General features: G+C 36.5%; 2 protein-coding genes across 9 annotated transcripts in view; both read left to right on the forward strand.

Annotated features, from left to right (window-relative positions):
* Positions 1-21,812, forward strand: part of smad4b (SMAD family member 4b) — a 724,234-nt gene that overhangs the window by 182,564 nt on the left and 519,858 nt on the right. The window lies entirely within an intron of this gene.
* The window catches only part of unc5ca (unc-5 netrin receptor Ca), a 473,679-nt gene that overhangs the window by 19,178 nt on the left and 432,689 nt on the right, over positions 1-21,812 (forward strand). The window contains exon 3 of one of the 7 annotated variants that reach the window (XM_087253139.1): positions 316-369. The exons of the other annotated variants lie outside the window; for them this stretch is intronic. The gene's annotated coding sequence lies outside the window, so the exon portion shown is untranslated. The remainder of the gene's footprint in view (positions 1-315; positions 370-21,812) is intronic. 7 annotated transcript variants of the gene reach the window in all.

Consider the following 21,812-nt stretch of genomic DNA (forward strand, 5'->3'; position numbering starts at 1 on the left):
TATTTTAATATAAATGTCAATGTATACAGCTGCATTTAGCACCAAATTTAAAACCAATTTAATACATAGATTTTCCTCCAAAAAGCAATGCAAACCTGACATGTAATGTTTTATACGCCTGTTTTTGTAGTTTCAGTAAACTCTCTGGATGAACTGGAGGATGTGAATGAGTACAAACTATTTCAAAAATATGTTGCCCTTTTAAAAAAAACAAAATAAAATTGCTTGGTGATGCAATAATTCCACCCTGACAATGTATGCATCATTATCAGGTTTATTTCAGTTCATTGTTTAACTTTTGACTTGTTTTTCTAGGTTCCTCTCTCTCTGTACTGATATTTGTGCACATTGGCTCTTCTGTCTGACTGTGTGAGTTCATATTTCTCTATAACCCTTCACTGTAGGTTTGGCCCTTCACCTCTGCTTATTTTACCTCCACAACCTGAGTACTGAATACATCTATATCCCTAAGAATATAGCCAGAATGTTTGTGATATGTTTTTGGATACAGTTTAGACAAACCAGGAAATAAATTAACTATTTTTGTGTCATTTTAAATATTATTTTTATTATTATTATTATTATTCTTGTTTTTGTTGTTGTTGTTGTTGTTGTTTTTATTATTAATATTATTATTATTATTGTTTATTTTATAGCTTTATCTGTTAAATTTCTTTTTTTTTGATTATCTGTTTTATTCTTTTTTTCAGTCAAGTTGTTGTTGTTGTTGTTATTGTTTTTGTTTTTTTTGAATTATTAAATTGAATTATTAAATTATTAATTTTTTTTACTTTATTTTAATAATTCAATTTAACCTAAATGAAGAACAAAAAATGTTTATTATTATTATTATTATTATTATTATTATTATTATTTGTTCTACTTAATAAAAATAGTTGTTACCAATGAAGTAAGATTAAACGCATTTAACTTTTTAAGCAGCCTCAGAACCCACAAAACCACCCCGACGGGAGTTAGCAAGTCACATACCTAAGCAGATATGCTAGTTTAGGATTCCCTTTGTTAAAACAAGGTGGTTCAGTTTTCTCGGTTGGTTTTAGGTTATTGACGTTGAATTTTCGCTCGCGCGCTCTCTCTCCCCCTCTCTTTCTCTCTCTCATACATGCCTGTTGTAAATAGTTGTGTTTTCTATAACTTTTTGTTGCCATTATTAAATGTTTGAGCCCACGGGGATCGCTTGTTTTTACACACTAACAATAATTACACATTAGCAATAAAGCCAAATATTTACAAATATTCATAATAAAATAATAACTTGGGTGACGCGGTGGCGCAGTGGGTAGCATGTTTGCCTCACAGCAAGAAGGTCGCTGGTTCGAGTCACGGCTGGGTATTTCTATGTGGAGTTTGCATGTTCTCCCCGTGTTTCCGTGGGTTTCCTCCCGGTGCTCCGGCTTTCCCCAAAAGTCCATAGACATGTGGTGCAGGTGAATTGGGTAGGCTAAAATCGACCGTAGTGTGTGTGTGTGTGTGTGTGTGTGTGTGTGTGTGTGAATGAGTATGTATGTTTCCCAGTGATGGGTTGCAACTTGCGGCTGTGAGGGCATCCGCTGCATAAAAACATGCTGGATAAGTTGGCGATTCATTCCTCTGGTGACCCCAGATTAATAAAGGGACTAAGCCGTAAAAGAAAATGATTAAATAAATGAATAATAACGTGTTATTATTAATATTCAAACGTTTTTATGAGCTTCGCTACATTGTAATAGCTCATTAAGGTGAGTCTCAAATTTATTTTATTTATATTTAATTAAATTTTATAATGTATGAAATTCAGTAACTTAATGATTAATTAAGCTAGGCAAATTCTTTTCTTTAATTTATTTATATATTTAATAGGGGTTTTATTTTTTTGCTCATTTTTCATTAACAGCAAACTACTGGTGGGAGGAGCATGGCTAAGGTTATTTCAATCCATCAAACTGATGTAATTAGAACATGATGGTGACTCTATAGGAAGGAAATAATCCGATCTGAATCCGAATAATGGATCTGGACATCCCTAGTTAAAATAGTCGTTTCTGAAATGTAAGTGAACATGAGGGTGGGTTAAAACAATTTTACTATATTGTATTGATCAAGGATGGTACGGTGGCTCAGCAGCTGGCACTGTAGCCTCACAGCAAGAAGGTCGCTGGTTTGAGTCCCGGCTGGGTCAGTTGGCATTTCTGTGTGGAGTTTGCATGTTCTTCCTGTGTTGGTGTGGGTTTCCTCCGGGTGCTCCGGTTTCCCCTGTAGTCCAAACATATGCGCTATAGGTGAATTGAATAAACTAAATTGGTCGTAGTGTAATAATATTTTGGTGGATTAATGTAGGAAATAGTCAATGAGGGTGTGATTTCGGATGCAGCCTGTGCCTTTAGTAACTCCTGCTCTTTTATATTCAGGATACGTGTGTGTGTCTGCGGGTGCTGTAGTGTTAAAGGGCCTCCGGTGTCCTCCTGGGCTCCGGCTTCAGGGTGATTCTTCACTGGGAGATCTTGCTGTTGGCTTTATACAGATAGTCTGTTGTGTGGTGTTTGTGCTTTACTCCGTCCTGTTGTGTCTGCAGTGATTGTGATTGCGCACCGAAACGGCCTGTAATGTGTGACAGCTGGAACGGTTTGTTAATCTAATAAAGCAGATGTCAAATGATCTATGATCAGTCTTGCCACATTAAGCATAAGTACAAAGCCGTATGCCACTCTGCTTTTTCATAAACCTCCTGTGGAATAATTAAAAACGGCTGTATTCTGCGCTTTTGTAGCTTTTTAGAGGGGGTTTTACGTCTTTAAATGGTCCATTTGTAACGTCAAGGTTTCTTGCACTGTATTTTAGTTTTTATTTTACGATTGTTTGTATTCTGCTGTACACTAAAAATAATTTTTAGCAGTGTGGGGTTTAAATGTCACAAACGATTAAATAAATGACAAGATATTTAGTTTATTCCTTTAAGTTGGGACATTTGTTACTTATGCACAAACATATTTACAGTATTATATTTGTTGATATTTTTAGTTATGTTTTGTCTTTTATTTATTTATTTTATTTGGTATCACTGTTCATAACACTGTTCATGTCCAGACCCCTTTTTTTTAAGCGTACCATGATAAATGCAACTCATTCTGAAAATGTAGCCATATATACATTTCTGGAGATCGGAATTATGTAGACCAGGGGTCTCAAACTCAATTTACCTGGGGGCCGCAGGAGGCAAAGTCTGGGTGAGGCTGGGCCGCATAAGGCATTTCACAAAAAAAATTTCTCAAATGTCATTATTAACAGTTTTAATTATTTCTTCTGAACATGAAGTGTCCTGAACATTAACAGAACATTGAGTGAAGATTATGAACAGTTCTTCTGAACATGGCATCTTTTGCCTACTTCTTGCTGCCAGAGACTTGACAGCGCTTCTTCTCACAAATCTGAACCACATTTGGCTTTAGAGCGGAAGCAGTTGAGACCCTCAATATGGCCTGGGGGAACTCACTCAAAACTTCCATTCCCTCACCTAAAAAAAAAAAAAGGCGTATATATGTATAAATAAAACACGCCCACCCCACTCCAGTCACATCAGTCTGTACCAGTCTGTATCTACCTATAATATATATATAAGATGCAGGCTGTAGCTAGGTAGGTGGCAGGCTGCAGATAGGTAGCTAAGTGGCAGGCAGGGGCGGGAACAGCTCACCTTGGTTCTGGCCGGCGCGAGTTCCCTCCTTACACTTCCCGCCCATCACAGCGTCTAACAAAGGGGCGTGGTGACGTCATCGGCATCCCCGCCCCTTTGTTTACACGGCGGGCGGGGAATGCCAGTGACCGCTGTGTACGGATAGAATCAGCGGAGCGGGGAGCGCTCTCTCTCCCCGCTCCGCTGATTCTGTCAGTGTACAGCGGTCGGCGCGGGCCACAAAATATTGCACTGAGGGCCGCAAATGGCCCGCGGGCCGCGAGTTTGAGACCCCTGATGTAGACAGAGGAACGTATGAGTGCATTTCGACTTTAAAACGAATGCTACGGCGAGGTATTAACGCCATTACTTTTCGCGCTTGGCTGACCACTTACCTCCCTGTGGATGGCTTTTTCACTGTTACCAGTTTGTCCAGTGGCTTGCTGCATATGCCAGACAATTTGAGGCACAGAGCAATTTAATTCAATTCAATTCAATACAGCTTTATTTGTATTGCGCTTTTACAATGTAGATTGTGTCAAAGCAGTTTCACATAAATGGTTATAGTAACTGGAACAGTGTAGTTCAGTTTTTAGTGTTTAAGTTCAGTTCAGTTTAGCTCAGTTCAGTGTGATTTGAAATCATTACTAAGAGTCCAAACACTGAAGAGCAAATTCATCGATGCGTAGCTTTTCAGATCCTGAACCATGTGAGGCAGTGGCGACAGCGGAGAGGGAAAAAAAACTTCACCGATATGAGAGTGAAGAAAAAAAACCTTGAGAGAACCAGACTCAATTGGGCACGACCATTTTAATTTCTTCGCTGGCCAAAAGTCTTGTACAGAGCTTCAGTGTTGACCGTAATGACAGGGTTTGAGTCCGGTAAAGAACGGTTCCAGAAAGCAGGTAAGATGAAAACAAATGGTAAATGATAAAATAAACAAGTAAAAAAATCGGTGATAATGTGGTTAAAATCAGGCTGCCGCAAGGGCTTTTCTTTTTCTGAATTGCTTTTGAAAACATTGGTTGAGTTTAGTAAAGTGGGTGGGCGGGTCAATCCATGTTTTTCAAAACACTATCGGCTGGGTTTAGGGTAGGACAGTCAGTCAGTCGTTAGCAGCCTCTGGTGGATTTACGCGAGAAGAGCAGTCGCTAATGGCACTCGCGAGAAAATTTTAAGTTCTTAAAAAGCGTACACAGCGGCCTTTAGTGGATTTACATGAAAACAGCAGGCGCTAATGGAACTCGCAAGAGAAATTTGAGATCTTAAAGCATACACGGCAGCCTCTGGTGGATTTACATGAAAACAGCAGGTGCTAATGGCACTCGCAAGAGAAATTTTAAATCTCAAAGCGTACACAGCGGCCTCTGGTGGATTTACACGAAAACAGCAGGCGCTAATGGTACTTGTGAGAGAAAACTTAGCTATATATACATTCATCCATACAGGAAAGTATGGCTGCATTTCGTCTTTAAAATGAATGCTATGTCGTAGTATGACACCATTCCGTTTCACGCTAGGCTGCTGACCACTTACCTCCCTGTGGATGGCTTTTCCGCTGTTACCAGTTTGTTCAGTGGCTTGCTGCGTATGTCAGACGATTTGAGGCACAGAGCAGAGTTGACCGTAATGACAGGGTTTGAGTCCGGTAAAGAACGGTTCCAGAAAGCAGGTAAGACGAAAAAAATGGTAAAAATATAATAAACAAGTAAAAAACGGTGAGAATGTTGTAAAAATCAGGCTGCCGCAAGGGGTTTTCTTTTTCTGGATTACTTTTGAAAACATTGAGTTTAGGAAAGTGAAAACTATCGGCTGGAAACACTATCGGCTGGGTTTAGGGTAGGACAGTCAGTCAGTCGTCAGCGGCCTCTGGTGGATTTACGCGAGAAGAGCAGGCGCTAATGGCACTCGCGGGAGAACTTTGAGATCTCAAAAAGCATACACAGCGGCCTTTAGTGGATTTACATGAAAACAGCAGGCGCTAATGGCACTCGTGAGAGAAATTTAAGATCTTAAATTGTACACCGCGGCCTTTGGTGGATTTACATGAAAACAGCAGGTGCTAATGGCACTCGTGAGAGAAATTTAAGATCTTAAATTGTACACCGCGGCCTTTGGTGGATTTACATGAAAACAGCAGGTGCTAATGGCACTCGTGAGAGAAATTTAAGATCTTAAATTGTACACCGCGGCCTTTGGTGGATTTACATGAAAACAGCAGGCGCTACTTGTGAGAGAAAATGTAGCCATAAATACATTTCTGGAGATCAGAATTATGTAGCCAGAGGAACGTATGAGTGCATTTCGTCTTTAAAACGAATGCTACGGCATGGTATTGATGCCATTCCTTTTCACGCTAGGCTGCTGACCACTTACCTCCCTGTGGATGGCTTTTCCTCTGTTACCAGTTTGTTCAGTGGCTTGCTGCGTATGCCAGACGATTTGAGGCACAGAGCAGAGTTGAGTTAACAGGGTTCGAGTCTGGTAAAGAACGGTTCCAGAAAGCAGGTAAGACGAAAACAAATGGTAAATGATAAAATAAACAAGTAAAAAACTGAGAATGTGGTAAAAATCAGGCTGCCGCAAGGGCTTTTCTTTTTCTGGATTGCTTTTGAAAACATTGTTGGTTGAGTTTAGGAAAGTGGGTGGGCGGGTCAGTCCATGTTTTTTAAAACCCTATCAGCAGGGTTTAGGGTAGGACAGTCAGTCAGTCGTCAGTGGCCTCTGGTGGATTTACATGAAAACAGCAGGCGCTAATGGTACTTGTGAGAGAAAACGTAGCCATATATACATTCATCCATACAGGAAAGTATGGCTGCATTTTGTCATTAAAACGAATGCTACGGCGTGGTATTGATGCCCTTCCTTTTCACGCTAGGCTGCTGACCACTTACCTCCCTGTGGATGGCTTTTCCGCTGTTACCAGTTTGTCCAGTGGCTTGCTGCGTATGCCAGACGATTTGAGGCACAGAGCAGAGTTAAGATAACAGGGTTCGAGTCTGGTAAAGAACGGTTCCAGAAAGCAGGTAAGACGAAAACAAATGGTAAAAAATATAATAAACAAGTAAAAAACGGTGAAAATGTTGTAAAAATCAGGCTGCCGCAAGGGCTTTTCTTTTTCTGGATTGCTTTTGAAAACATTGGTTGAGTTTAGGAAAGTGAACACTATCGGCTGGGTCAATCCATGTTTTTCAAAACACTATCGGGTGGGTTTAGGGTAGGACAGTCAGTCAGTCGTCAGCGGCCTCTCGTGGATTTACGCGAGAAGAGCAGGCGCTAATGGCACTCGCGAGAGAACTTTGAGATCTCAAAAAGCATACACAGCGGCCTTTAGTGGATTTACATGAAAACAGCAGGCGATAATGGCACTCGTGAGAGAAATTTAATATCTTAAATTGTACACCGCGGCCTTTGGTGGATTTACATGAAAACAGCAGGCGCTACTTGTGAGAGAAAATGTAGCCATAAATACATTTCTGGAGATCAGAATTATGTAGCCAGAGGAACGTATGAGTGCATTTCGTCTTTAAAACGAATGCTACGGCGTGGTATTGATGCCATTCCTTTTCACGCTAGGCTGCTGACCACTTACCTCCCTGTGGATAACTTTTCCTCTGTTACCAGTTTGTCCAGTGGCTTGCTGCGTATGCCAGACGATTTGAGGCACAGAGCAGAGTTGAGTTAACAGGGTTCGAGTCTGGTAAAGAACGGTTCCAGAAAGCAGGTAAGACGAAAACAAATGGTAAATGATAAAATAAACAAGTAAAAAACTGAGAATGTGGTAAAAATCAGGCTGCCGCAAGGGCTTTTCTTTTTCTGGATTGCTTTTGAAAAAATTTGTTTATGAAAGTGGGTGGGCGGGTCAATCCATGTTTTTCAAAACACTATCGGCTGTGTTTAGGGTAGGACAGTCGATCAGTCAGTCAGTCGTCAGGGGCCTCTGGTGGATTTAAGTGAGAAGAGCAGGCGCTAATTGCACTCGCGAGAGAACTTTGAGATCTTAAAGCGTATACAGCGGCCTTTGGTGGATTTACACAATACAGTTATGAGCTTATTGCCACATTATATCATTATGATAACATGATTTTGTTACCTTTGGTGATTTTTCTGAAGATGTATACCAAAATGAATGTTACTGGAATAACTACCGCAGTTGCTGTCGTCAAGCTCATATGGAGTAAGAGCTCACGATGATGTATGATGATGTGTGCTGGTGTTTTAGTGCTGTTTTATTTTTTAGGGGTAAGTTTGAAGCCCTTCTCTTTCACACACTGTTTCAATAGCTAAAGGGAAGTTGAATTTGGATTGGCCCTAGAAGAGTCCTCTAAACAAGAGCGAGTTTGCATTGGCCTTCAGTCACGACCGTGGAAGCATCAGTGTTGTGTAACAGTGGATTAGAAATAGATGACAGCTTTGGTCTGCAGTAACACACTGTGCTGTCAGACGCTCTGCCGCTGTGCTACATGCTCTGATGTCTGTTAGAGTCACTCACATCCAACAGCATTAACCCGCATGTCTGGCAGCTGATCAGACACATGAGCCGCGCAATTAATCAATAAATCACCAGTGATGAATAAATCCATTCATGCCAAATATCTGTCTTTCTGAAGTGTGCTTTTATGTGCTGCTGGTCGCAAGATTGGGGTTGGTTAGATTTATTTTTTTTGTCATGGAAGATGATTTATGTTCACCTTGCCTGCTTTTATTTGTTACAAAAATAACGAATCATGTTACCAGACAAATTATTTACACTCACCGGCCACTTTATTAGATACACCTTACCACTACCATGTTTGTCGAGTTCTTATGGGTTACACACACCAGTATCTGCTTCTAACTCGAAAGAGCTTCAGCCAATAACAGGGGACACAGGGAACAACTCCAAGGCTTTTCAGCTTTTGTATTTTAACTTTCAGTTTGCCCAATAATACAATACTGTAGCGCTTGAACAGTAGTAGCGATACCAGTAGCAGCGATAGCAATAGGTTGATAACCTTAGAAAAGGAACAAAATATATAAAATATACATTATTCGCAATACTGACTTAAACAAACACAATGTAATATAAATAAAGACAGTTCCTTCACAAATTTTGTCTCAGCATTATTAATTTGCATATTAAAATAATACTTCTTAATATTAATGCAAGCATTTCACTTTACATAAACTATTTACATAAATGAACAGCATGATTAACTTAATATTGTGCACAAAGTATTATAATGCACAAAATAATGAACTACAGTGCAACAAAATAGTAGCTGTCTTTTATATTGCACATATATTATCAGTGTCCCTGAGATGACCAAGTGCTGATGTGCCTTCCCTTCCTTACTCACTGCAGCTTAAAACTTTCTGCATGCAATCGTGAAAGTTTATTAATGCAGCGATCGCGTTCTTCAGCTTTCACAGCGCGTCTGCATGCATGCACTTGCCATGTGAGTTTTTTTTTTTCTTTCCGCATTCACTCGGCACTTCCCGTATCTCCTCGGCACTTCCCGTATCTCCTCGGCAAGTTCCGTATCTCCTCGGCAAGCTCCGTCAGCCAATTGCTTCCGCCAAACACTTTCAGTTTCGTTAGTTCCGCCTAATTCCTCCATGCATTGATTCATATGAAGTCCAAATTCGCGATTTGACTTTACAATGTTGGACCCCCTTTTGCCTTCAGAACTGCCTTACTCCTTCTTGGCAAAGATTCAACAAGCTCCAGCAAAAATTCCTCAGAGATTTTGCTCCATATTGACATGATGGCATCATGCAGTTGCTGCAGATTTGTCGGCTGCACATCCATGATGCAGATCTCCCATTCCACCACATCCTAAAGGTGCTCTATTGGAGCACAATTGTTTTTATAACCTTGGCCAGATCTGCGCCTTGCTGCATTTCTGTCTCTGAGCTCTTCAGGCAGTTCCTTTGACCTCCTGATTGTCATCTGCTCTGACATGCATTGTGAGCAGTGAGGTCTTCTATAGACCGGTGTAGGGCTTTCCTAATCAAGTGCAATCAGATAATCAGACACAGCTGGACTCAAATTAATGTGTAGAACCATCTCAAGGATGATCAGAAGAAATGAGTTAAATGTGTGAATGTCACAGCAAAGGCAGGGCTCAATAATAAAGTCAGCCTGATTGCCCAGGGGCCAGCGTGAGAGACGTTCGAATAGTTAGTTACTGATAGATGGTTAGTTACTGAACGTACTGAAAGTTAGGTTGATTCTAAGGGCCCATGGACATTTGGGGCCCTCAGAGCTCTTATTAGGGGCCCACAACCTCCACCGACCACCCCCCCCTCCCCCCACGCCCTTTAAACTTAGTCAGGGGCAACATTTTAATAAATAACTAAATTATTATATCTACAATTTATTAACTGCACCTTTTGCATACTGCTCTGAGTTTGCATAAAACAACATTTTGCTCATTATACATTTATAAACATTAAAAAAATATTTAAATAGTAAATGACATTATTTTTAAAATGTGGATAAGATATAGCTATTATTATTAATATTATTATTATCACTAATTATTAATTATTATTAATTAATTATACTAAATGGCTAATCATTTATTTTTTGATGGGGCCAGTGAAAATTTTGCCAGCGAAGGTAAAATCTCAACTGCATTAAAAAAAAAATCCTTAACGTTGAACCCTGAAAGGGTCTAAATACTTTATCGCCATTTCTTTTTTAATAAATCTGCAAAAATGTCAACAATTCTGTTTTTTTTTTCTGGCAATATGGGAGGCTGTGTGTAGATCGAGGAAAAAATAACCTTAAAGGATTTAAGCAGAATAACAATGCGCAATATAACAATATAAGCCTAATACTACATTAATACGTAGTAATTTATTAGCATTACACTTTCTGTTTGTTTAATATGGTGGGGTTTTATACTAGTATTCCACTGTATTACATAGACAGGCGCAGCCATTTGAGTTCTGAATAAGCCAAATAGGCTCAACCCACCTGTTTGCTGTAGAAAAAAAAAACACTTTTTATATTATTTTTATATAAGTGCATTTTTGTTTCCATGTATTAAATAAGCTGCCACTTTTCTAATTAAATGACACATGCACACACACACACACACATTTATATATATTTATACTTATATTTATATATAAGAAAAAAGGCTGGCAGGGAAAGAGTTAACTGTCATTAGGTGAGTTATATCTTTTTTTAATCAAAGGTGACTTGTTGTCATAAACCTGTCATAAACATGATCATCATGAGGCCATTATAATTTCACATATTTCACGATCTGAATGAATAATAAGTTTTTTTTTTTAATACTAAACTTCTATCTCTGTCAGTGACTCACAGAGACAGTTAAACGAGTACATTCTCTAAGTGCTTCTGTCGCTGTGTGGTATTGTTAATGCCACACAAACTGTAAAGTCATTCATTTTTATTGTTCATTTGAAAAAAAAATAGCGACATGCTCGTTAAGAGTTTATATTTTTTGCTGGAGAAAATGGTAAAACGCAGAGAAATTCGACTGCTCCTCTATGACATTGGGATACAGGTGATACAAGGTTATTCATTCATTCATTTTCTTGTCGGCCTAGTCCCTTTATTATTTTAGGGGTCGCCACAGCGGAATGAACCGCCAACTTATCCAGCAAGTTTTTAGACTGCGGATGCCCTTCCAGCCGCAACCCATCTCTAGGAAATATTCACACACACACACACACACACACACACACACACACACACTCATACACTACGGACAATTTAGCCTACCCAGTTCCCCTATACCGCATGTGTTTGGACTGTGGGGGAAACCAGAGCACCCGAAGGAAACCTACGCGAACGCAGGGAGAACATGCAAACTCCACACAGAAACGCCAACTGAGCCGAGGCTCGAATCAGCGACCCATCGACCTTCTTGCTGTGAGGCGACAGCACTACCTACTGCGCCACTGCCTCGCCTGATACAAGGTTATCTATATCAAAAAACTGCAAATAAGCAGATATTATAACCATTTATCAGTAAATACACACCTTGTCCACTCGTTGTCCACGGCAGTGGTTCGGTGATCAAATGAAAAACAAGACGGAGAGGAGCTGGATTCTGCCGCCGGTTTCTCAAATTGAAATCAAATTTAAAGGGGACTGAGGCGATCGTTTAGCGTACAGTGCATGAGCCAAACGCAAAAGTTGTTGTGGGGTTGAGAGGAAATAGGCCTAGCAACGCCCATGACAATGAGTGAAAAATTTAAGCTGAGATCAGCTGAGATCTTACAGTGTGACAGGGATCATGCTCATGCAGTTGGACATTCTACAATCATTTAGGATTATTTAAAAACCAGTCGGGCTTTAGACTATGCAATATATTTTCATGTTCAGGACACTCAAACAGGTTTGGAACAAGCACAGAGATATAAATAACTGAATTAAAATTTCTATGTGATCTCCTGGCTAAATAAAGGAAATAATAATAATAATAATAATAATAATAATAATAATAATAATAATAATAATAATAATATGTGAGCTATCTCTTGAAGAGCTTCAAAACTAAAATTAATTCACTCCTCCATATCATCATATTCCCAGAACACAGATCAAGGTCATTTCTTGATCTTCATCTCCACGTGATCTGCTGGTGTGTGAAATCTGCATCTCACACTGTTGTCGTCTGACTCTGATTAATGAACAATTACATCTGTAAATAAAATGCAGTTTCTCTGAGTAATATCGGTGAACTCGTCACCTCTGTGTTTTATATATTTTCTAGGCTTCATGTTGTTGTTGAAGCACTGGTTTCTTGTCTTCATCTTCCAATCCACAGTGAGTGTGACTGCTGCGTCTGGCTTGTTAATTAGTTAGTGTTCATGTTTATCTACCGTTCTGACTGGTGTAAATTTTTACCTTGATCTTGTTGGCATGGAAACGGAATTGCAAAATGGAGCCAGAGCTTATTATTTAAAAAATAGATAAATCAGGGTAGATATTTTTACCAACAAGGTAATTGTGAGAACAGTGGGTAACTAATTAACAAGTCACGATAGGTTGTAAAGAAACACGAGATGTGATTTCGGAAGCAACATTTGGAAAAAATCATTCTTTTATTAGTTTTTCTTCGGCTTTAGTCCCTTTATTCATCAGGTGTTGCCACAGCAGAATGAACCACCAACTTATCCAGCAAATGTTCTGCACAGCGGATGTCTTTTCAGCTGCAACACTGTACTAGGAAACATCTGTACACACTCAGTCACACACATACACACTCATACACTATGGCCAAATTAGTTCATCCAATTCACCTATAGTGCATGTGTTTAGACTGGGGAAAACTGGAGCACCCGGAGGAAACCCTGGCCGATGGGAAAAATGAGGGAAAAATAAATGAAAAAATGTAATTTAATATAATATATTATAATCATTTATAAATATTACTTTTCGGAGATGTTCAAAAATTATCTTTCTTTTTTAATAGTTATAAACTATAGAAACATTAAGTTTAGTTAATTATTCAATTGTTTACAAAATATTAAGAAGGTAGAAGTAACATTTAATATCTAAATTATTGTTGCAAGAAATTTGAAATAAAAAAATTATACTTTTAAAATTGTATATATTTAAATTATTAAAGGTAATCAGAACAGGAGTGACAGGAAAAAGGGATAGATAGACGGACAGACAGATAAAAAGAAAAAGAAATAAAATTATGGAAAAAAAATAAAGGAAATTAAATTTACATTTTAAAAGCAATTATTTAAATGTTTATTAAATTGTTATTATTATTATTATTATTATTATTATTATTATTAAAGTTAACAGGTATGACAGGAAAAGAGATACATTTTTACACTAATTATTCAAATATTTTTATTAACTTTAAAAAAGTTAATCAGAACAGATAGAATAAAGAAAGAAAATAAAAGAAAATAAGAAAATGAAGAAACAAAGGGGAAAAAGGGAAAAAATGGAAGAAAAAAAGTGAAAATAAATAAAATGGAAAAGCGGAAAAATAAAGAAAATGAAAAATAAAGAAAAAAAGGACAGAAATAAAGAAAAGAAAATACGAAACAAAAGGGAAGAAGAAAAATAAAGAAAAAGACAAGTGAAATAAAAACTGAATTTTAAATGAAAATCTGAGAAGGCATTTTTAATTAATCAACTCCTAATAGATCATCCGCTAATAATAAAATATAAAAAGACTAAAAATCACCGACCCCAAAACACTACAGCATGACCAAGAAACATGGAAGAAAGAAAATTTAAAAAGAATTAAAATAAAAGGAAGGAAAAAAGATAAATAAAATGAAGAAAAAAGAGAAAGGACAAAAAGAAAATGAACATAGAAAGAAAACAAAGACAAAAAGACAGAAAAAAGAAAAGGGGAAAAAGAAAGAAAAGGAAGGAAAAAAATAAAATGACAAATATTATGAAAGAAAAAGATAGAAAAAAGGAATATGAAGAAAAAGAGAAAGAAAATGGAAGAAAAATAACAAAAACAAGTACATAAGACAGAAAAAAGAAAAGGGAAAAAAGAAAGAAAAGCATAGAAGGAAAAGACAAATATGAAAGGAACAGGAGAAATAAAGAAGAGAAGAAAAGAAAGTGAAACTGAATTTTAAATGAAAATCTGAGAAGCCATTTTCAATTAATCAACTCCTAATGATCATCAGCTAATAATAAAATATAAAAAGATTAAAAATCACCAACCCCAAAACACTACAGCATGACCAAGAAACATAAAACATGAAAGAAAGAAAATGTGAAAAGAAAAGAAAAGAAAAAAGACAAATAAAATTAAATTTAAAAATATGGAAAACAAGGACATAAGACAGAAAAAAGAAAAGGATGGAAGGAAAAGACAAATATGGAAGAAAAAGGAAAAAGAAAAGAAAGTGAAACTGAAATTTAAATAAAAATAAAAAGGCATTTTTAATTAATCAACTCCTATTGATCATCAGCTAATAATAAAATATAAAAAGTCTACAAATCACCGACCCCAAAACACTACAGCATGACCAAGAAACCCCTCCAGAAAGCAGAAGTCTTTTCTCACTGCGGTGTAAAGATGAACTAAATAAAGACAGACAAAACCACAGCTCATAAGTGCCATTAAACAAAGACGAGAGAGAGAGAGAGAGCGCAATCTATTATTCATCCACATCGCTCCGGGTGAATTACATATTCTGATATTAGAGGTCTTAATGTACACGGGATTAATCTGAAGTGCGTTAGTCGTGTTTCCTATTAGTCGCTGCCGAAGCCTCATTAATAAAGCAGAGATCATTTCTCTTCGCCTCCTTCAATAATTAAAAGAATATCCTTCACTCTTCATTCACATCCACCACTGTGTGCTGACACATATTAATTAAGAAAAACCGGCCATTAGTGCACAATTAATCTCTCTCACACATGCACACAGTTATGCGTCGCCCGTACTGTAACTTAGAACATAAAGATTCCTTAATGGTTTTCAGCAGCACTTTGGGTCTATTATTGAGTTTTTTAACTTTAACATTAAATGCATAAATTAAACTTATTTTATTTCAGATATAGCTGACAATTAAATATTCATGACTTCATTTAGTTGAACTTAAAATAACTTAAAAAGTAAAAAAAAAAAAGTCAACGACAGAGATTTTACCCAAAAAGGAAAAATCTTCAAATGAATAAATATACTTATTAATAAATAAATAAATAATTAAATAACTTTATTTATTTATTTATTTATTTATTTATTTATTTATTATTATTATATTTTGCATTATAAGTACTTTTAAAAAATAATATCAATTAATAATAATAACGATAACGATAATACTAATCATTTATTATTATTATTATTATTATTATTATTATTATTATTATTATGTTTTGCATTGTAATAAGTACTCTTAAAATAATAATAATATTAATCAATAAAATAAAGTTAATTAATTATTTAATGTATTATTATTATTATTATTATTATTATTAATATTATTATTATTATTATTATTATTATTGTTATTATTATTATATTTTGCATTGTAAAAAGTACTCTTAAAAATAATAATAAATAAATAATTTAATCAATTAATTTATTATTATTATATTTTGCATTGTAATACATATTCTTAAAAATAATATTAATAAATAAAATGATGAATCATTTAATTAATTAGTTTATTATTGTTATTATCTTTATTATTGTTATTATTATATTTGCATTGTAATAAGTATTCTAATAATATTAAAAATAATAATATTAATTATTATTATTATTAATATATTTTGCATTGTAATAAGTAGTCTTAAAATAATAATAATAAATAAATGTAATTTATTATTATTATTAAATTTTGTATTGTCATAAGTACTCTTAAAATAAAATTAATTAATAGTAATAATAATAATTAATATTATTATTATTATTATTATTATTATTATATTTTGAATTGTAATAAATATTCTTTAAAAATAATAATAAATAAATCATTTAATTATAGTTTATTATTATTATTATTATTATTATTATTATTATTATTATTATTATTATTATTATTATTATATTTGGCATTGTAATAAATTTTCTTAAAAATGATCATTATTATTATTTATTATTATTATTTTTTATTATTATTATATTTTGCATTGTAATACGTGTTCTTTAAAATAATAATATTAATTATTATTATTATTATTATTATTAATATTATTATTACATTTTGCATTTTAAAGTATTCTTAAAAATAATAATAAATATATAATTTAATTAATAAGTTTTTATTATTATTATTATTATTATTATTATTACAATGCAAAATATAATAATAATAATAATAATAATAATAATAATAATAATAATAATAATAATAATAAGTACTCCTAAAAAAATAATAATAAATAAATAAATAAATAAAATCGAAGCAGACATTTTCCCTATTATTTACAAAATAAGCATTATGGTGTCACACATTACACGTTATTTTGAATATTGAAAATGCGATCAAACCTATTATGATAATCTAATGTAGAAATCCAGTTGTCTTGGTTTCCAGTTGTAAGAGGAACAAACAATAACTTGACAAACTTGATGATTTGTAAAAGTAGCAGAAGATGGATTTTTCAGATGAATCATCTGTTGAACTGCATCCCAAATTCTGTAGAAGACCTTCTGGAACCCACATAGACCCAAGATTCTCACAGAAATCAGTCAAGTTTGGCGAAGGAAAAATCATGGTTTGGGGTTACATTCAGTATAGGGGCGTGCGAGAGACCTGCGGAGTGGATGATCAACATCAACAGCCTGAGGTATCAAGACATTTGTGCTGCCCATTACATTACAAACCACAGGAGAGGGCAAATTCTTCAGCAGGATAGCGCTCCTTCTCATACTTCAGCCTCCACATCAAAGCTCCTGAAAGCAAACAAGGTCAAGGTGCTCCAGGATTGGACAGCCCAGTCAACAGACATGAACATTATTGAGCATGTCTGGGGTGAGATGGAAGAGGCATTGGAGACAAATCAAAAAAGAATCTTGATGTACTCTGGGAGTCCTGCAGGAACGCTTTCTTTGTCATTCCAGATGACTTTATTAATAAGTGATTTGAGTTAAGGCTGGCTCACACTGAGATTTTTTTATAGTCCTGAACAATTGTAGTATGTCAGACTGCATGAACATGTCACACTGTAAGATCTCAGCTGTCATTAAAGTCAGACTGAACGACAATGAAGACGCACCAAACATGGAAAAAAACTCTCCCGGAGTTTGACTTCATTCAACCCATGACACTTTCACCATCCCGCGTTCTGAAATGATTCCTCACAGCAAACATAAACAATCTGTAGTGGCAATTTTGCACACGGCGTGTCTCAATAATATAACATGGAAGAACAAAAACAGTTTTGTCATTTCCCCGTGATCATTTGAATTGTCTCATGGATTGCGTCATCAGATTCTTCGCTACTGTTGGTTCTTGGATTGACGCTCATCACAGCTGTTGTCACACTGCAGGAAAGTATCTGAAATCTTCTGACACTGCCAGAACTTCATTCATTCATGCATTCATTCATTTTCTTGTCGGCTTAGTCCCTTTATTAATCTGGGGTCGCCACAGCGGAATGAACCGACAACTTATCCAGCACATTTTTACGCAGCGGATGGCCTTCCAGCTGCACCTCATCTCTGGGAAACATTCACACACACATTTACACACACACACTCATACACTACGGACAATTTAGCCTACCCAATTCACCTGTACCGCATGTCTTTGGACTGTGGGGGAAAGCGAAGCACCCTAAACGCGAATGCATGGAGAACATGCAAACTCCATACAGAAGCGCCAACTGAGCCGAGGATCGACCTAGCGACTTTCTTGCTGTGCGGCGACAGGGCTACCTACTGCGCCACTGCTTTGCCTACCACAACTTCAACGGAGGAAAAGTCTGATAGCAACGGGCTGTCTGTGAACATGTCGAACCAACAATCAAAGATCATCAATTTTAGCCTAGGATTTCAGGAATCTTAGGATTTCCGAAATTTATCTCAGATGACAAAATTGTGGCTAAAATCTCAGTGTGAGCAGGGCTTTATTTGTCTGATTATTATATATTTTTATTTCGCTTTTTCAAGAATTAACAATACAGAACATCAAAACAAAACCGCAAACAAACTAAATTAAAACATACACAGTATAATAAATAAATAAGTAAAATTTAATTAAATGAATAAATAAAAAGGGAGGAGATACAGTAAAAGCCAGTAGAAACAAAAACATTTTGTTAAATCAAATCAAGTGGTACTGTTTTATTGTAGTTCAAAAATGGATTCCAAATCTTTTTAAATACTTCATCCTTTCCTTTTAAAGAATATGTGATCTTCTCCAATGTTATACAGTTGCAAACTTCTGAGATCCACAGTCCAATTGGTACATCAATGTCTGTTTTCCATTTTAAAGCAATGCATTGGGCTTTATTTGTCTAAGCGAAGTCAGACCATACTGTCCTGATGAAATAATTCAAAATCAAGGCATGATCATATTTTATTGTGGTAAAATAAGTGTAATCTAGAGGCCTTTGCCTTTCATATAAGCCACTTCTGATACCAAATGATCAACCAGAAGTCAACTTATTAGTTGTCGTTCCTAAAACTTGGATAGGCGACAAGACTTTGGTCAGGTAGTGTACATGCGTACGTACATTTTTAAAAAACAAAAACATATTGGTCATCAAAAGATTAATTAGTGCAATTATGTCATCAAATTATTAAACATGTAATATACATTATGAAAATATATGACTACATATTGATATAAAATATATATTTATTCAAATATTATAACATCTAATTAAATATACATAAAAATAAACAATACTCTTATTATCTATTAAAGGGGATAAGGATTGTCTGACTGCAGATATGGCGCCCGCTGCAATATTAAATGATAATGTTCATAATGAAGTGCTGTTTGCATGATTATTCCTCAAGGTGTTTCAGTCGGCAGAGTAAATATTTAATTTCCCCATTTAAGTGCCACGTGTGATGTATGGTGTTTGGCAAAGGTGACTCCACTGAGAAGTTTCCTGCATGAAAAGTTTTGTGGAAAGGGAACCCAATCTAAAAGCAGATGTTGAAGAAGACTGAGGACAGCAGATAATATTTGTTTGCACACACTGTTTATCTGAGACTAATTGAACAGATGTGCTGATTTACTGCTAATAAGAGACTTGATGAAACATCTGGAAAATGCAAACATGTTTCAGTCCCGCTGTCTGATTTGTAACCCCCCACACCCCCCGTCCCCCAACACACACGCATATATCAATGCATTGCACAAATGCCCAAGTAATCTAAATAATTCATATATTGGAACTCATAATTCTTGCACATCTGCCTGAGGCGCTGAACTTCTGGAAAGTACAGGAACACACACACTGATGTCTACATGTGTGTAGAGTCAGGAATGAGCAGTGATTTGTGCTGATAAACACTGCGGCGCTCGGAGATGAGCAGCACAACTAGGCTCATTTGTCTTTTCTTCGCTCGTTTCTTCATCTCACGCTCAGTGTCTAAAATACAGTCTCTGATGAAGTGAATGATCTCACACACAAATACACACACACATTCTCAGAGGATAACGGCACAATTTTCAGCTTATTATGCTAAGAGTAACACGGTAGTAACAATTGCAACAACAATTGTAACAAAAGAGTAACAATTGCAAATGTGTCAAATATATATATATATATATATATATATATATATACATACGAAACATACGAAATATTGCTCTCGTAGCAGTGCGATATGGCTGTATATATGCTGATATGCTGCGGCCTTCCACAACTCCCACTAGTGCTGATATACAGCCATATCGCACTGCAACACGTGTGATATTGCTCATATATATTGTGTGGATCAATGAGTTTCAGGGTTGTGTTAAATGGGCCAATGAGAGTCCAGGCTGTGTTGTGTGGACCAATGAGAGTCGAGGTTGTGTTATGCTGGTCAATGAGAATTGAGGCTGTGTTGTCTGAGCCAATGAGATTTAAGGTTTGTTGTGTGGGTCAATAAGAGTTGAGGTGGTGTTGTGTGGGCCAGTTAGAATCTATTTTGTGTGTGTAGGCCAATGAGAGTTGGTCTGTGTTGTATGAACCAATGAGAATCGAGACTGAGTTATATGGACCAATAAGAGTCAAGGTTATCTGGACCAATAAGTCAAGACTGTTTTGTGTGAGCCAATGAGAGTAAAGGCTGTGTTCTGTGGGCCAATGAGAGTAGAGGCTATATTGTGTGGGTCAACGAAAGTTGAGGCAAAGTTAAGTGAACCAATAAGACTCAAGGTGTTGTTGTGTGGGCCAATTAGAGTTGATTCTGTGTTGTGTGTGTGTGAGCCAGTAAGAGTTGATCCGTGTTGTGTGGGCCAATGAGAATCGAGGCTGTGTTGTGTGGGCCAGAAGGTTAGCTGGAAGGTTGTGGACAAGAAAAGTTTTATTGCAGAATCTCTTTACAGCACGAAAGCAACAGTAATAAAGCAAAACAACAGCATCTCTTTCACCTCCTCCGCTTCTATAAAAAACACCCGGCTTTCTTTGGAGGTCAAAGCGAGCAGAGAATAAAAAAACAGGACATAAAATTTGCTGCTGAGCGCAGGCTAAAATGTGTAATCTCTGTGAAGCGTGTGTGTCGCCAGTGGCCGGGCAACAGAGATCTCTGTTAGTCGCAGGATTACTTCTTCAAATCCCAGCTGGGAACCCGGAGGGCCTTGATTTGAGCTGTTTGTTCCAGAGTTCTCACACTTTCTGTGTCCACCGCTATTGCGCCCTTCGGCAAAGCACTTAACTCAGTGACACTTCTGTGATCAGCGCTCCTCCTTTCAGTTATGAGCTACACACATTCCACATACACCCACTCAGGAATAGTTTAATTAGCACTGGTAGTTTCAAGTTTTCAATATTTTTGAAGGAAGTTTTCAGTGCTCGCCAGGGCTGCGATTGTTTGATGCAATTTGGCTTTGTTAGCTCAGCAAATTTAGCCTACAGTCTTAAATTTAGGGGTGAAATTTGACTCAGATTTTAAAATTGACTATCAGATCAGATTGGTAGTTAAATCTAGCTGCTTTTAATTAGGACAACTAGCAAAAAATACATACCAAATCAACAGTTTGAGACAGAAATCCATGCTTTAGTAACCGCTAGGTTAGATTACTGTGATGCACTGTATGTGGGGAGTTGAGGATGAGGTATTGCTCGATTCCAAATAGTGCAAAATGCTGCAGCACGACCGTTAACTGGTACTCGCTCACACATTGTGTTGCGCTGCAATAACACTCCTGAAAGCTGTAGCTGGCAGTGAGGTTTTTATGTTCCCCTGTGTAGAGTTTCTTCGTGAGTGTTTTTTGTCTTCACACTACCTTAATGTACAAGTAACTAAAACTCACTCATTGCAAGGCGGGAACCTGCAGACGTGCAACAACTTTAATCATACTGTAAAAACAAAACTTCTGGAGCTCCCTTTCGGGACTCGACACTTGTAAACTCACTCCATCAGGCTCGCAGCTCTCTGCTCTGCCCACACTCGGCACAGCTACTAAGCTGACCAATCACAGGGCTTACACTGCGCGTTGTTGTAACGTAATATTTTTTGAAAGGTACACATCAGCCACCCAAAGGCTATGCAACCCGTGAAGGCTGCGC

The sequence above is a fragment of the Danio rerio genome, chromosome 5 (genome assembly GCF_052040795.2).
Source record: "Danio rerio strain M-AB ecotype USA chromosome 5, GRCz13ab, whole genome shotgun sequence".
In the NCBI taxonomy this organism is placed as follows: domain Eukaryota; kingdom Metazoa; phylum Chordata; class Actinopteri; order Cypriniformes; family Danionidae; genus Danio; species Danio rerio.